Source organism: Aquila chrysaetos, chromosome 3 (genome assembly GCF_900496995.4).
Source record: "Aquila chrysaetos chrysaetos chromosome 3, bAquChr1.4, whole genome shotgun sequence".
NCBI lineage: Eukaryota > Metazoa > Chordata > Aves > Accipitriformes > Accipitridae > Aquila > Aquila chrysaetos.
Genome location: NC_044006.1, coordinates 39,089,640 through 39,105,820, shown reverse-complemented (window position 1 = coordinate 39,105,820; position 16,181 = coordinate 39,089,640). Strand labels below are relative to the sequence as shown.

The window sequence follows — 16,181 nt, the reverse complement described above, 5'->3', positions numbered from 1 at the left end:
ACTTACAAGTCATAGTAAATAACCCAACTGCTTTTTTTGCTCTTACTATGTTGCTGTAGCTAAGAAGCTAAAAACAATCCCTGGGTCCATTACAGGGAAATATATGGTAGTACTAAGGACCTGAAATTATCTGCACATATGGCATCACTGGAATGCCATAAGCAGGCCTAGTATCTTTAATTTAAAAGAAAGTTGAAATTAAAAGGGCCCAAAAAGGAGTTTCAAGAATTACAATCACAAAAACCTTCTTGTTATTATGTGTGTGAGAGACAGATACAAGATCAGTATGTTCAGTTTATTTATGATAAGATTAGAGGTGACTTGATTGCGATCTACCATTTACTACATGTGGAAAAGATGTAATAGTCAATAACTCTCTAATCAAGCATAGAAAAGGACAGTAAGACACAATTGTTAAAAAACAAAATCAGACAAATTCGGTCTAGAAATATGTCATCTTAATTATTACATCATGTCAGCTGAGGATATAATGCATGTCTTTTTGTATCTTAAATATCAAGCTAAAGGTGAAGTAATGATTTTGATTTAAAAAAAAAAAGAATTAAATCTTTACCTTGTATTATGTCAAAGATGGAATGGCTAAATAATCAAAATGATCTCTCCTGGACTGAAAGCAGTTTAATATTAAAGAAACTGCAATACACAATTAACTTTAAAAGACAGTTTTACAGACCAACTCTGTTCTCATTTATGATTCCATGGGTCATACTTTTCTCCAATTACTCAATATGAAAAAATTACTTTATCTAATGTAACATAAAAATAATGTTAGGAAAGGGTGCAAGTATATTATCTATCTTTACAAGAATACAGCATCGAGAAACAAAGAAAGAGTGACCTATGTGGTGCAATAGATTAATCAAACACTGGTCATCCACAGGCCTACATAACATTAGTATGAAGCTGAAACAATTAAACAAAAATCAAAGCTAAAGCAATTGCCCCAAATAATCTGAATTAATGGTGCAACACCTGCTTATGGCACCACAAAATGGGTAGGACTTCCTCAGCATAGTTATGAGATCTAGAAAAATGCCTAAGGACCTAATCTTACTACAGAAAACATAACAAACTCAGCTTTTTAGTATTAGGCCCTCATTTAGCAGCAGGGGAGAAGGAATCATGTATCAGATGAAAAAGAATGCAAAAGAAAATCCATATTTGGTGCCTGAAGAACCATGAAGCATGTTTTCTGTCTGAAAAACCCATAACAGTTTAAGTACGTGGGAGGCAATTGTCCTTGTGCTTATAATTAGAGTCCGAATTTAGGGATTTCACTGCTTAATGCACACCCATCCGCCTGTTATTCTTACCATGGTTCTTTATGTCACTTAATGGAGATGAATACTTTTTTCCCACCTCATATTTACATCAAGGCTATTTAATTTTTTTAGGCTGCTATAATAGGTTAAACGGCAGTCTCAACATCACTCTTCATCTCCCACTGGACAACAAATGGCATTATAAGACTGAGAATAGATGAAGGCATATTTACATTCATAATGTTCTTGACTATAACATTTATGTAAATTATGATTTTACATTTGCAAATACTATAATTCTCAGTTTCAATGAATACTTTACTACTCTTTCATCATTAACTTCCTATGTACATTACATGGAGAGAAAACACCAATGAAAAATAAAGAAACTAAGTGCTGTGATCAGAGGTACAGATCTTCTGTAAAAGGAAAAAATGCTTTGTTTCTAAATCCATCTTACCCCTGTATAGACAGGGTGCTGGGCTACAGCTCACTGCTCATTCAGAGTGCATAATACCTACAGAGGTTTGTAAGAAGGCAACGAAAAACAAGTTCACATTGATGGCTTAATATTTTAACCCCACCAAAATCAAACAACTGTATCGCTGATGAAAATGAAATTTTTTCCCCATCTGTATAAATAATATTTTTTCTATTCACTGACAAAATGCCATGGAAACACTATGTTAATTACAAACTGCATGTAGAGTTTGGGAACATGTTTACAGATGTTACACAAGAATGAAAAACTCCAAAATATCAATTTTCATTAACTAAGCTATTGCTCCACCAAATGGATAGAATGATTTTTAAAGATCCTCAGAGTGGAAAATTAACTTTTCAGTTAAGAAGAATATTCACCTCTCATACCTGTCTTAACACATATACACTTACACACAAAAACTGCGTACTTCTATGTACACTTTGTTGGGGTTTTTCTGTGATGGTCAGCTAAGTAGTTCCTTCAATCTTTTAACATGTAAATCTGACTCAAAAAATCTATGCTTCCAGAATGAAAAACTGTCAAACCAAATTGGTCTGAATATTCCGACTTATTTTGAAATGAGGAATTTTTTTGTGTGTTTTGGTAAGAGCTTACTATGATATTTTCAGACTGTAAATGCAAATGCACGTAATGAAACAGCTCTCAGACTACTACCGTCTCAGATATTTAAGTTGTTTTTAAAGAGGTGATTCCCAGATACCCGAGAACCACTATGTGAATGAAGAAATGTTACTCATCTTAAGGAAGCAAAATTGGGCATGTAAGACAAGTCAGGCCAGCCCTGAGTATAACGAAATTGCTGCTTGTGTATGTCATTTTTCAAGTTACTCAATATACAATCATTAGAAGACTCAACTTGAAATGCAAGGACTGTGTATACATTCAAAGAGAAAGTCTTTAAAAGAAGAGTGACTTTTCTGGTCACTCCTACCTTTGAGCCATGTAACAGAAATGAATCTAAAAGGACTTCAAGTTTATGTTCCAGTTTGGCAAGTGGAGAACGTATGGACTCAGACGATGACCCAAACCATCAAACTGCCTCTTCCATTAAGTATCACTTGCCTTTCCACAATTACTTGAACCAATTTATCTTCTGTGTAAAGTACCAAATTTCCTAAGTTTCTGCTGAATGCCTGGCAAAAGGGGAGTCAGTAGGGGCATTACTGCTGCACCAGTCCAAATTATGGTTACCAAACAGAAATCCCTTCCTCTCAGCACCCTACAAATACTGTGAAAAGGGACAGTTATTTTGTGAGACTTTTAACAGCAAAACCTTCAGGGACACTGAGGAGACCATCGCAAACTCACAGAGTTTGTTTGTACAGGAAACAGTGAAGCCAATCTAATATCACTCCCTAATATTTGCTGCAAGGAAAATACTGAAGCCTTAAACTAACCTCAACGTTAATTACAAAAATTAAAATAGTCACAAGAAACAAGATGCTGAAAACTATTTGAATACTGCCTACGTCTTATATGCAGCTTTTACTGCAATTCTTCAAAGAAGCTTGCACATGAATTCTTCTGTGTTTCAGGTTCCTGCATTTTAATTTTGCCCACTAATGATATATTCAAGAAAGCAATTACATCAGAAGAGTAGTGTCAGACAAGTTACAAAGAACTACATTAGCCAAATTTTCTTTGCAAAGAATCTAGGGGCATAAGGCAGATCCCTGTGTAGAGTGAAAATGTCATGAATTAAGAAATCTGCTGAATATGAGAACTTTCTTTTTTATACGAAATAGTTCATCCTTTTCATGATGTACTATAATACATTATCTTTTGGAATGAGAAGAAGATTTTGTATCAGAATGTTTTTATATTTATGCTAGTCTATTACATATCTTTGCTAAAAAGTAAATATTAAAGTAAGTAAAACAAACCCATGATTGTCGTCCCCCCCCAAATGCTACAAATCCATGCAGCTTTTGTAACTATAGTTTTCAGGCACAAAAATAACCACAAATACATTCAACATTCACACTTAACTCAACAAAATGCATTTAATATGTGAAATGAATATAGATATACAAATAGTTGGTCACTATTCATCCGGAGCAAAGTATCACACTATAAAATATCCTTAACTGGAGCACTAAATCTTGATTAGATGTAACTAGATACTGATTCACAACTTAAACATTTAGCCATTTCCTTTGCTTTTGTCAAAACTTACTTTTTACAAAGTAAATGCCTTTTTAAAAGTTTTGAAGCCAAAATCCAACTGAAGATACTGTATGACTTTTCTGTTAAAAAAAAAAACCAACCAAAACCCACTCCACTAAATTCCTGTTCAAGTATTTTCATACTGAGAAAACTCAGTAACAGTCTGAAAATTCAGAAAAGTACTCCTGTATTTGTATTTGTTTTAAGTGAAATACTTTCCAAAGTCTGAGTCTAAATGACCAAAAAGAAACTAAGTACAATCTTGTGCTTTCAAGAGCAATGTGTAATTAAGGTCTCCCTACCATTTACTCAGGGAAGAAATACTGTTGCTTCTGGATTTTAAATTCATTAAAATCATTTTCCTGTCAGATGGCATGAGTGTCTCCAAGCAAGAGTGTCTTGATCTACTTTTTATTGTTACATTTTATGGGAAGAATACATTCACCTAAAAAGAGCATTTTCTTCCTTTTTGACCCTCTACTCCCCTCCACCAAACACAGTTAACGTGACAATGACAATTTTTTCTTGGCTCCAGCTTGGATCCCACTATAGAGTATATTTCTGGGATTTTAAAATAATCTAGATTAATGACTCAAGGTAAAGTTTGAACATTTATAATATAGAGAAATTCTTGCAACTGATCTACAACTCCCTTGCAAATGACAAGAAATAAGGCAAGTTTCAAGATACAAGTAACCTTCTGATTGTGCTTTTTATATGACCTCAATATTGCAAGGCATGCATGCTCCTGAACAACAATAATAAAACAACATTCATCCATTTCTCCTAAATCTAGTTCAACCATTTGTACCAGAATCAATGCTTATTAAATCAATGCTTATTAGAAAAGATCTTACAGGATCAGACACATAACATTGAGAAAACTACTGCAAAAGCCGGTGGCAAGATTTTAATCCTCCTTTAAAAAGTATAAATCTGTAGAAACACTATGTTCTCAAGGAAAGTTTTTAATATGAAGTCATGTACTGTACATCACTCAGTGCAACCTTGAATAGAACCACATGAAGTTGCTCAGAAAGGTCTGAGTTTTATATAAAGTTGCACACCAATTTATTCAAATACAACAGAGCACTAATAATAAAGAACAACTTCTGACCATCGTGGCTCCTATTACCTTAAAGAAATGTTATAACGTCATATATTTAATATATGTGTTTGTTGAATAAATAGCACTCAGCAATGGGCAGAGGGTCTTAAATTAGTAGGCAGTTGGTTATCACTGTCACTTTAATCTGGCTTTATTCATCCACTTTCCATCTAATTACAAATGCTGGCCGGTCACAACAACCGAGAAATGCTGATACTTGCGTTGGAGATACAGTCCCTAATACTGGACTGCAACTGCACACGGTTGGCATCTACATTGCTACCTGTCAGTATCATCCAGTGTTATGTTCAGACATTCAAATCAGTATAAAGATTTGAATGAATAAAAAGCACTAAAGAGTAAAAAGCACTAAAGAGTAAAAAGCACTAAAGAGTAAAAAGCACTAAAAATCCGTGAACTTCCTCAAGACTTTGTCCTAGAAACAAAGCATTCTCTAAGTCCCACAGTATTTCTTGGGGTGGAGGAGAGGCAAACAAAAGAGAGCCAAGGATAGCCATGAAATAGCGTCCCTTCCCCTTCAAGGGAAGTTGCAGCAAGTTTTTTAAAAATTTTTTTTTCCTTAAAACTTTACTGGAACATTATCACAGCTCTGAACACACCAGAGACAACTGTCTGTGATGGTCACATCTATGGTAAGAGGGTCACTTGAAATGCACCAAAATATCATTACAATCTTGTTTTTAAAAATATATCATTGACAACCTAACCGTTTCTCCCCTCCATGGTTTTATTCATTCAGAAACACTTAAGGCTGTCACTTTTAATCCTTTAAGAACAACTTTTACAAATTCTTATTTAACAAATTCTGATTTAACAAATTCTGATTAGCATTTAGGATCATCTAAGTTAGCAGTTGTCTCTTAGTGAAAAAAAAACCCACAAATAAAAGTCTTCTGACCAGGTTCAAGTAATACCACTTGTTACCAGTGCGATGCTTCTGAAAAAGTTTGAAGGTCAACAAAACGCAGAAGAGCTGACATATAATGAACGCTATGTAAGAAACATACATAATAGCAAGCAGGTAACAACAAAGGCAAGAAGTTGCTGTCCTCAAGTAGAATCATAGACTGGTTTGGGTTGGAAAGGACCTCCAAAGATCACCTAGTTCCAACCCCTCTGCCATGTGCAGGGACACCTTCCACTAGCCCAGGTTGCTCAGAGCCCCATTCAACATGGCCTTGAACACTTCCAGGGATGGGGCATCCACAACCTCTCTGGGCAACCTGTTCAGTGTCTCACCACCCTTATTGTAAAGAATTTCTTCCTTATATCTCATCTAAATGCACCTTCTTTTAGTTTAAAACTAAAGGCATAAATACCTACAGGCCCTGGTAAAAAGTGTCTCTGACTTTCTTATAAGCCCCCTTTAAGTATTGAAAGGCAGCAGTAAGGTCTTCCTGAGTACTGAGATTTCCAACCAGAGAGGCTGGTTTCCTGGTTAAAATGAAAACGAACTATAAAGCAGGCACCAAGTACAATGAAAAAAGCTCTGCCAGACCTGGTTGGGCTCTGTCCAAGGCCAGCTCAGTCTTCATAGCCACAGTGCCCCAAATGTGGCTCAGGAGGCAAATGGGGCAGCCTGGCAGGGGACAGGGGCAAGGGAGATGCAGCGGACAAGGATCACTGCCAGAGGCAACTTGAACTAACAAGGATGTGAAGCAGTACCAATTTTGTCAAGTGGGGACCAGCTACATGAAGTGGATAAATCCTGACACGATACCAAGAGAGAAGAAAGGATGTCTGAAGAGAATGGGCTAATAACACACAGTAGTGCTACTCCTCACCCGGAGGATCTAACAGTTACCTAAAATAAAGCTCTGGGAATTACTAGTCCTGAGGTGACATTATGTACCCTTGTGGGGAATTGATATAATTTCATTTTAGTGCTTTGCAAAATAACTCTCAATCATGGACCTGTTCTTCCACCCTGTGAAGCTGCACGTCCTGCAAGTTTTGGTACATCTGAGAAAAAAGTCCTTAGCTTATGGATATCTATCTCTATAGCCGATCTCTGCAATACAGCCATAAATTAAACATAAGTGCATGGACCACCCACACTGTAGGAACAGCAATAACAGAAACATTGCAATAAATGTGTGTTGGGTTTTTTTTTTTTAAAGACTTAAAATGTTCTGCTCATACAGATGTGTGATGACCTCTATGAGCTGTGTAACAGTGTAACAAATGGATAATTTAGTTGCTACACAAACCACAGATTATTGTAGTGTTCAAGAAAAGATGCCATCTGTAACATGATTGCAAGTCACCAGATAGTGCTTTTTAGACTGATATAGAAGTTTATTTGAACTTAAAGGAAGTAACTGACAAATCATAAAATGCCGCTATTCTAGAGCCTGTAAGAAAAATACATAAAATCACTTAAAGATTTCTTTTTAGAAAGTACTGCATTTCAAATTATAACCACTTTCTGCAGTATTTAATTATCTGAGATATTTCCTCGGAAAAATACAGTTCATGTTTCCCAATGTTTCATAACCCAGTTTATAAAATGGAGACCTTAGAGCCAGGCTACAAGTCAACAAGTATCAACTACTATATGGGATTTAATTACTCCTTAAGTCAAAGGAACTATGTATAAAGCTATACAGTACTTTGGTTTCCTTATAAATTATTTCAATAGTGAAACTTGTTTGACCAGTTTCATTATTATGTCAACATAAAAAAATCTGTAACGCAAGAAATTGGGAAGTGTTAAGTAAAACTCCAATCTTGGAGAAGATTGGAATAATTTTAAACAAGGCGAAATAGAAGAAAATAAATAACTGGCATTTAAAAATACTTTGTCCTCAAATAAATTATTGGTCTTAAATATAGGTTTAACAAATTAGGAATAATAAGTAAAACACATGAAATGCGCATTATCACTTTCCAGTCAAAGAATTCTTAACATGATTTAATTCAAAGTCTGAAAGATTTACAGCATACCAGTCCTGAAACAACTGTGTGAAGCTTACTATGAAGCAAGCACGTGGATATATAATTTTAAAACAATTGTACACGTGTCTGAAATACTAGGGCTCCTAAAAAACGTCAATTGCAATGTTCTTTTCTAAAGCAATACTCATTGCTTTCCTTAATGAAATTTCTATTTTCTTGTTTTTCTAAGAAGAGCTGTAAGAGGTAAAATGGCCAAGGACAGAAGAGATTCACTGTTCAGCAAATGGGGGATAGGGAAAGAAAAAAGGTGTATTTTGGCAGTCTATTTTAATCATGAAGACAGAGCAGGCAATTTCATTTTCTTTCTTCCCTTCTCATTTTCACCCAGCAGCCAACAAGAAGCAACAGATCTATTGATCTAATGATTTAATGCATACTACGTTATTGCATGGGTAAGTAAAATCAAGAGATGAAATGGAAGGTAAAGAGCAGCAGCCACAGCTTTGAGTTTGCATCTCAAGTATCAAGACTTGCCCATAGCATGGTCTACCACTGAAGAAGCATAATACCTACTTTGCAAATGAAAGATATCTGGCCGGTTACATGGAACCCCTGTTGCCTGAAGCTAGTCTTCTTCACTGGTCTGAAGCTGCCTCCAACACTTTGAGTGAGAGAGGAGGGAAGCATTACGCTACCGAATTTGGCTCACTCTGAACTCACCATGGGGTAGAAACCAACTTTGTCAAAAGCCTTAATAAATACTTAAAGAAAGATCTCCCAGGCTTGTTCATGAGTATGTAAATCTTGTCTTATATGAAGTGTACATTTGGCTAACCAGAATATTCAAAAGCTGCTATAGCAATTTTCAACAACAATTTTAACTAGTTTTTGAAAGACACAAATTCTCTAGTAATAGGGAAAAAGCTATTTTTATTAGATTTTCTAAGTAACAAAATAAAAAGACATTCTCAAAATTATGTAGATCAGTACAATGAGTTCTTTATAATTATTTACTATAGCATTATCATGTCATTTTTTAATTTCACAAAGTTGAATGCAATGACAAATGATCTTGATATAACCTATAATAAGCAGTCTAAACACTTGAAAATAGTGAAACTGTATAACTACACATGCACACACAAAAGACTAAGCCACCAAAAGCACAAGTCTTTACTTCTCAACTCTTTTTGACAGTTCCAAAATTCAGGCACACATCCAGAAGAACTTTCTGCCCCATGTCTGGTCAGTAAAGAAATTGAGGTTAACCTTTAATTTTTAATGTCACCTGCAGCCAGTGACTGCTTTTTCTAATGCAAGTGACAGATAAACAGCAAAACACTCCCAAGATGATACACAAAGCACCACACACCATAAGTGCATTTTTATTTTTATACCAACTCAATTTCTCAAATGGATAACCAATGTTCCTACTAATTTACATTAAGAATTGAGTGAGGCATGAAAATTGTTCTGATGCATAGGCTCTATTTCTTTAATGTACTGCATAGTGTTCTGTACTTTATTGCAACACTGGAAAAAACTAACTACACTTAAAAGGTACAAAAACTATACATACAAAAACACAAGCACATACATGTCTTAAAAAAATCACTTCAGAAAGGGTTTTAAATTATCCAGAGCAGTATGAAGGAAAAATAACTGAACTTACTGATAGAAGTCAGTAAAATTAAAAAATTGTTCCTATTAAAATAAGTTTCCTGACCTTTAATCACTAGTACTTTAAATCTACATTGCAAGGATTTCAACTTTTAAATTCCTTTATATGATTCAATAGTATCACCTTAACATTTGCAAGGTAATTCCAAGCTAAACAGAGGGAATATGGCAAATTGAGGTAATATAATCTAGCTATTTAAGGCAAAATTGGCAAGTCTTTAACAGCAAACACTGTATCATTACTAAACACTGCCATGTTGTTAATGTAAGGAGAGGTTTGAATTAGACAGTGAATTGCCCCTCCAGGTCGGGACTTAGGGCAGATTATGGGAGAAAGCAAAGAAAAGCTCCCACTGACACTCTGTCTATGTTTCACCAGTTCTGTGGAAAGCAGACTTTAATACAGTCATTCATCACTTTTAAAACCAAATACTACAGTTAATATTTTCACTTGTCTTTCAAAATTTAACATAGTAAAGTGGGGAGAAAGGCACCTATGTTTGTAAAATAAGATTTTTTTATTTCATTTTTTTTTTACAGAAAGGGTATTTAAAGTAAGTTTTGGACAACAACAGGAAAGACATAACAAACATCATTTTTATATATGCTAAATGTGTAACTATGACATTAATGAAAATGAGGCAAACTCAGTTTGTTTTTAAAAAAACCCAAAACATAGAAAAAATAACTCACATAGTGGCAGGTGCTCAAACACAAAGGAGACAGTTGTCCTTAGAATGATATTCTCTGCACATTCAACAGTCAAGTAGCATTGGGATAAGGCCTAGACACAAGCAGCAACAAGGAAGCTGGAGTAGCAGTCCCGGTACCAGACTTCTGGAATTGACCTTTGGATGGAGAATAAAGATACTTGATGAAAAAAATGCTAAAAACATTTTTAATTTTTAGTTTGACCTAAAGGGATTCAAGTGACCTAAGGCACTGGATTTCTTCTGGAAATTTCCATATAACAAAAAGTCAAGTGACCAAAACTAGTATTTTTTTTCAAGTCAAATAAGTATTTCATATAATCATGTAACAGGAGAGATAGAAACAACATGTAATGTAAGTCTACGTGGTTCAATTTATTTTTAAGGTGACAATAATGGTAGAGACACAACTACTTGAGCATTATAAAGACTTCTTCAGTATTAGAGCTGAAATTTATATCAACATGCAATTCTTGGCTATTTCTCAGCAATATTTTCAATTCCTCTCTTGTGACTGAGCTTCTTAAAAACATGCATTTTACAAATCTCAGTAACTTGATATTGTTAGAAGTACTTTCTAGAAAGTGGTTAATTCATTATTAATAAGACCAAAAAAAATTATACAGGGTTCAATAGCACACTATCGCTGGTTATAAACACATTAAAAATGTTCAAGGCTATGGTTCTAAGAAAAATTTAACAAATCAAATTCCAGCAACTGATCAGCCATCTATCTTTTAACTCCCTTTTAACTGTTCAAAAATGCACTTGTAAATCAAGAAAAAAATCTTTTTTAAAAAAATCTCACTTCAAAACATGTTTATGCAGAATTTTTCAACTACTATGAGATAATTAAACTCTATTCACATAATGATGGGATACACTGTTATTTTAAAATAATTTTTCCTATTAAAACTATGCAAAGCTAGTAGTGTTGAATTGGAAAAAGCATCTTGCCTTTTTGAAAAGCTGGTACTTTACTCTGTTTCTACAGTGTTTCCATCAGAAAACTTAAGAATACAACCATCTAGACACATTTTTAAAAAAAAGCCCTAGAAGACACTGGTTTTGCAGGTAAGTACCTAAATAGCTCCTGTAATCTGACTACTGTTGTCAAAACAAATTAAATTGCATTCAGAAATAAACTATGGAAAACATACTCACTTTGAAGGAATAAATTTAGGGATTTCTTTTTAAGAAATTAAATTAAATACAATTGTCTACATGTGAGTATATTAAACAGTTCCAACTAAATAGTGAGTCTGGTTTTTTTTAATTTGGATTAGCATCCTAGTTGCAATATAACAGCATATAAATGTATTTTTATTCTAGAGCATACTTTGAGTTATTAAGCCTGGCATTAAATTTTGTAACAAGATGTAATATATCTAATTCAAGAGGGCTTAGAGTATTCCTGTATGACTTATTAATATGTTAAGTGAATGTTTGGACAATTGATTTCAACTAGGTTTTGTGACTAAAACATGTGACAAAATACAATTTTCAAATTACATAGTCCATTTGTCATAACTACTGCTCTAACTTCTATAGGTGTTAACAAATTAAGCAAAAAAAGCCGCACTGACTAAATACAGGATGGTAGCCAATTCAGGATTTAAAAGCAACCATCAGCATCATTTATATATAGCCATTAGCTAAGTATCTTTACTGCCTTTCCTTGCTGTTCTGCTTTCCTATTTCCTTCTTTTGCTTTTTATACCCTCCTTCCTGCATTTTCCCCTTAAACAAAGCCTGCAAATAAAGAATAGTGAATATGTATATTTGCACAGGACTTACTACAGTGAGACCATAGTCTTGTACTGAAGTAAAAAATAATAACAAATGTATTGCTCAAGTATCACAACAAGTCAATTCAGTCACAGCTGGATCCAATCAGTGACTGGTTTGCTTAGAAAGATCAATGTATTTAACATACTAATCCTGTAAATTCTTACTGAAACAACAGAAACATTCCCAGCCAGTGGCTTAAATAATGTTTATATAGCAAAAGAAATAGAAAATATTACTCTACATAAGTTCTGAAACAGAGGTGATGACAACATATTTCATACCAGTGCAGCACAATGATTTTGACATTATTCATACAGTTGTGATAATAGTTTGCAACAAGTTACGCTGTAGAACGGTCTCTATCCCTGCACTGATGTTTTCTGAGTTATAAATGAGTCAAACAGAGTATGGAGAATGGGAAGAGCATGTCTCCCCATTTAAGCATTTGGACTACCTGAAATCAAAAGACAGACTTACTGTGAATATGAAGAAACTGTATGAGTGGAAATGAAAAAGATGAAGATACGAATAAGTTACTGAAATAATTTACAGAACAGAATATAGGATTATGTTAAGATTTGTACAACATGACACAAGATGTAAAGATTATTCTTCTTGAGAAGTAAGAGAGAAAGTAACTTGACTACATGAACTAGAGAGTATCAGTAAGCAGAACAGGAAAGAAACTGCCTGTATTTTAGCAAAAGTGATGACATCCTCATGTAGACTGCTCACTTCATCTGAAGGATCTGTACTAGACATTCTGGAACTTACATGGGGACTACATAAATCAATACCATGGCAAAGGCAGGCCATCTGCCACACTTCTTGAACATTATTTACAGAAAATAGTCTTCAAAATATGAATAAAGAGCTTTCCTTACTTGTGTAGATGCCTGCATAGCTACATAGGATGGAGGAAAGCAAGAGTTCAGTATCATATCATACACTAGTAGAAGGTTCCTGACAACCAAAGTTACTCCAATGTTGAAAGTAGGTATCAGGAAAAAAATGCAGATAATTTAATTTAAACTTCTAAATGGAAGTGTTTAGGAAAGCTACATTTTGCAGCTAACAAAATAGGCACAGTAGTACATATCCAAGGGAGTCTTTACGTTTCCCATGGTCCACTAGTCCTAAAACTATGCGCCTGCTTGGAAAACTGAGAACATGAAAACAACCCAATACTTTGCCACTTGTTCTCAGTAAGTCTTACTTCACTAGCCCTTCAACATACATTAAACTAAAGCCAGTTAACCGGGCAGGGGAAGGGAAAGGGAGTGGAAACAAAGAGAAACTAGCTTAATTTTGCTATTCTGTGTTGTTCTTCCCCCAATACTGTTTCCCTCAAAAAGAAATTATATAACTAAGAATAAATGTAGCAAATCATATAAATTACCTTGATATTTTACTATTTTAGTAAATACATTTGATTCTCTTCTCATCAAGATTCAATGGTGTTTCAAAGACCTATGTTGGTTCTAAACCTAATGTCTTTCAATTTATGTAAGTAAACTTTAGATTACGCTTTAATTTTGAATTGCCACGTATTACTTTTTTGATATCTGTCCATCATACTAATGTACCAGAATTGAAAACTAAAAATACTGAAACTGACATCAAGCTGTATTGAAAGTATTTCAGTAAGAACAATTCATTTAAAAACAGAATATGTGGCATGCTTAAAGTACGGAATTTTGTTACTGAATAGAGTCTAGGAATGTTCCACTTCTGCATTGCTTCTCAGGTATACATATGCACAAAAGAGCATTTTAAGATGCCAGAAGCTGAGTAAGATACTCACTTGTATAGGTCTATTAAATCTGTGAATGCAGGAGGTGCTGCATTTCACAGTCTATTATTTATATGACAGAATGAAGATCTGAAAACATGAAATATAGCCTTAAATTATTCACTTATTCTTTTCAGAAAAGGAGAAACCGTCAATCTAACACTAAAAGACTTCAAGCATATTTCTAAAGGTTTCAGGAAAATTGCCTTATTTATCAAAACTTTATCCCCTCTGTTTGTTCATTAAATACTGTAGCTTTGCATTAAGGTCAAGCAGTGTCAACCAATTACTGTTGTTGGAAAAGTCCTACTTCCTTAATACTCAAAGAAACCATGGTATATAGTGAATTATTTTAATAGGCAAACTGAACACTATTTACCCAAAGTACATTTCAACCATAAAAATGTATTTTAAGGGTTTCTATCAGCAATCAATTATAGTACTATTTATTATCACAGCAGCATTAAGCATGATTCTTTGTCTGCTTAAATGCCAGCCTTAAAAAACAATACACATCTATTTTAGCATATTCAGCAATATTCTGTTCTTAGCTCATACTAAAGAAAAATAACAAAAATTAAGTGACCTATAAAGGAAACTGAAAGGTAAAAGATAAAACACTGAATATTAAAGAGACAATATCAATTGGTATAAACATTTTGGCTTCTGTCCTCATTCTCTATTGGTGGGCAAGGGGGTTTGGCTCAAATGACAGACCTGGAAAAAAATCCACCCTGCTTTCGCCGCTCCTAATTTTATAGTTTTATTTTAGGGTAAAATTCTCCATCTTGCAATATACAAGAACAGCTGAATAACAGATCAATGATGGATTTTAAGTGGTTATGCACAAATTTATTACGAAATGGCTAAGAAAAGGCCACCCATGGGCCATCATACCAAATACCAAAGCCAGTCATTCAGTATAAAAGGATTTCCATTATATACTTTGATGTAACAATTCAGGATAGAGTCCCCCTTGTCCTAATTCAATCTTTTCCCCAATCCATTTTAATGGCCTGTGGTTCAAAAGGCCACATGATGATTTGGGTATGTAATCACCTCTATCTTTACACTTCACATAAGTAAACTTTGCACCTCATTTCCCTTTGGAACTGACCTGTTTACTCTCCTTCCACCTAGTACATAAGATATGATGAAAGAACACTTAATTTTCTGATGTTAACCTTTGAAATCTTACTGCTTATGAGCCCAGCTGTGCCTTTCTTTAGTTACAAAACAGGCAAAACCAAAGAAAATTTCTTCTGCACATGCTGTCAGCTTGTCTCACTAGAAAAAAGTTTTCATCCATGTCCTGTATCAGTGATCAATGAGACATACAATGATACAAGACACACATACCATTGCTACAAACAAGAAGGAGAGGAAATAACGTAACAAAAGGAATGAAAAAAAAATCTGAAACAAATCATGCTGAAAATTATGGAGGAAGAGAGATGCAACAGAGTAGGATCTATTATCTCATTGTTTCTAAGAGATCAGAATAAAGAAAATCAAAAGAAGTAGAAAAGAATAAAAAAAAAAAAAAAAAAAACCCACAACAAACTTAGAACAAGCCCTCTCCTGTCCCCCCAGGTGTGATAAGTTCCAGTCTACCGGTGAAACCTGAAAACATTTTAAAACCAATTATCGCACAACCAAATTTTAAGAAGAAGATATAAGAAGAAAAAAAAAATAGATCCCCTTCAAACTCATCTGAATTAATTCACTGGAAGTGTGTTAACTGGCTTCATGGATGAAAGGTAAAAGTAGATGTGATACAAGCTTGAGATTAGAGAGATTTTAAACATATTCTGCATTGTTGTTGCCAATGTAACAAAACACTGTCCAGATATAATCACCACAAGCTGGACACAGAAATGATTGAAATCAGAGAGCAGTTGTTCTTGAAAAGAAATTTTCAACAGCAATATCAAACTGGGTATATATTTCAAATGGATCTCAGAGACATCTGTTTAGATCTGTTTCTATGTGGTATTTTCATAACAATCCTAGTGACTCCAAGGCAGTGTGGTTATAAAATCAGCAGCTAATACAACACTGGGAGGAATTAGCAGCACCTCAGAGGACAGGATCTGATTTCTGAATGCTTTTGAAAAATGGGAGATATGGTCAGAAATCAAAAAAGACAAATCCTAAGTGCTACATTTAGAAAAGACGCATCATAGACATGAACACAAAATGGACCAGCAATTAAAACATTATGCAG

General features: G+C 34.3%; 1 protein-coding gene across 4 annotated transcripts in view; it reads right to left on the bottom strand.

The window, feature by feature from the left end:
• TBC1D5 (TBC1 domain family member 5) overlaps nt 1-16,181 on the bottom strand; it is a 328,444-nt gene that overhangs the window by 249,588 nt on the left and 62,675 nt on the right. For 2 of the 4 annotated variants that reach the window (XM_030008984.1, XM_030008983.1), the window contains exon 3: nt 10,355-10,509. The exons of the other annotated variants lie outside the window; for them this stretch is intronic. The gene's annotated coding sequence lies outside the window, so the exon portion shown is untranslated. The remainder of the gene's footprint in view (nt 1-10,354; nt 10,510-16,181) is intronic. 4 annotated transcript variants of the gene reach the window in all.